The sequence below is a fragment of the Condylura cristata genome, unplaced genomic scaffold (genome assembly GCF_000260355.1).
Source record: "Condylura cristata isolate star-nosed mole 26May11 unplaced genomic scaffold, ConCri1.0 scaffold00042, whole genome shotgun sequence".
NCBI classification, from domain to species: Eukaryota; Metazoa; Chordata; class Mammalia; order Eulipotyphla; family Talpidae; genus Condylura; species Condylura cristata.
Genome location: NW_004567143.1, coordinates 5,582,204 through 5,584,242, shown reverse-complemented (window position 1 = coordinate 5,584,242; position 2,039 = coordinate 5,582,204).

The window sequence follows — 2,039 nt, the reverse complement described above, 5'->3', positions numbered from 1 at the left end:
GGGGGGGGCTGGGCCAGGCCCCACTTCCGCCGTGTTCTGCACATGTTTGTCCCCATCGACAGACCCCTCCGGCCCCTGCCCAGGGGTGGTCGGAGGCGAGTGAGTGTCCAGGTGACCTGGAGGTGGAGGTGAGTCTGATGGGCTTCATCAGCAGGGGCCGGGGTGTCCCCCAAGAGCCCAGCTGCTCCCCACCCCCACCGTTGGCTGTTTTCTGCGGAGCCTGTGGGTCCGCTGAGCTGGAAATCAGCTCTAAAATAAAAAATGTGGTGGGCGGCCACTGTTGGAAAGCCAGTATTTAACGTGATGGATTTACTAATTAGGTCAATACTTAAACTCACACGAGTAGTTTTGAACCCGGGAAATCCGGCCCCCGTTACTCTTGTTTTGTGTTTCACTTTTTCTCGCGTCTGGCAATTGTTTTCTAATTCTGCTTTTTTGTTTGTTTCTGTTGCTGAGAAATTGGTTCTAAAGGATTAAAGCTGCGGCTGGCATATAATATTAACGTATGGTACTCAAACTCGAGTGGTCGTAAATCCTGGGGAGACCCCCCTCATTATTGTCGTTTTACTGCTCCCATTTTTCTCCCAACCTGAGAAAAACACTTTACGGCTCTTACTATGCTGTGTCCGTGAATAGTAACAAGGAAGACTTGCAAACCTTTGATTTTAAATGACTTTTCCCACTTTTCAAATTATAGAAGGCGAAATTTTGATGCCCTGTAATCATAGATTCACTTAATTTCATAAATTCAGCGCAACTTGTGCCGAAACCTTTGTATTTTTATCCCTGAAACTGATAGCGTAACTTGACCTGTTTTCACATCCATTTTATGGTCACTGGAAAAATGTTAATTCTGTTAGAACCTGGATATTTTGGCTCCCTAACAAACTCCGCTTGAAATCTCCCTTATCAGTTATATCCAGATGGAATTTATTTTTTTCTGATGGAAGCCAACCTTTGTTACTCTTCATAGAAACAAGTCCTTTCGATTTCTAATTACGGTGTCTAATAAAACTAAACAGTCGATGCTATTTGCATATTATATGAAAAAGTGTCATACAACCAACTCATAGCAGTCCATTAACATAAAAGCTAATTATATATCTCATCAACTTACAAGAGTTTTTAAACCCCGCTCCCCCGTGTCGTAGCCTAGAGCAAGAGATTTGAATTTTCACTTCTAAATATTGACTTTTAACTAATATCAAAAGTGACTGCAATATTTTTATGGATGAAAAGTTAGTGATTACACTCGATGCAATATTTGCAATAATGCAATTAACGTTTCTACACAAACTAAACCTCCAGAAATCTTTGCAACAACGTGGAATTAATTATCAGTCACTAAGCAGGGTGAGGTCTGGTTTCGGACCCTCCAAAGTAGCAGTGCCGAGACCGCAGGTTCCCGACTGGGGAAGGACCCGCTGGCGGCGGCGGCTCCTACCCTGCCCGCTGGTGATGGCCACCGAGAGAGAAATCCGCTGCCAGATTACCCGAGAGGCGGTAAAGAAGGACACGGGAAGCCCCTGCAAGTGGCTGTTACTAACCCCGTGTCTTAGGGCTCTGATGCACCCGAACCCGGTCTCCTGGAGAAACCCGAATGAACCAAAATTTTCCGACTTTTTTTTCCACTTCAAAGTTGGGGTATCGCGCCTCCCCCCAACTCGGCTGCTCACATTGCAGCCTGTGACAGAGCAGCCTAGGGGGGCACAGGCCACCTAGCAGCCAGGGGCTCCCCCTGGGGCGCAGGGCCCACCCCGCTCCCTGGCCGCGGGTCGTTTCTATAGTTCAGACTCAGCCGGAGCGAGCGGGGCAGAGCCGGGCGGAGCAGGGAGGCGCGGCGGCTCTGGCAGATACGGCGACGGCGGCCTCTTCATTCACATTTTAATGAGGTCAGCGGCTCCGGAGGGCCCCGCCGGGCGGGGCTCGCTCCCCCGCCTTGACAATGGGGCGCGTTATTGACAGGGACTATTCAGTCTCGGCGGAGCAGAAAGGCTTGATTTGCCCGCCGCGCTCGGACCCCGCGCCGCGCGCCCCGC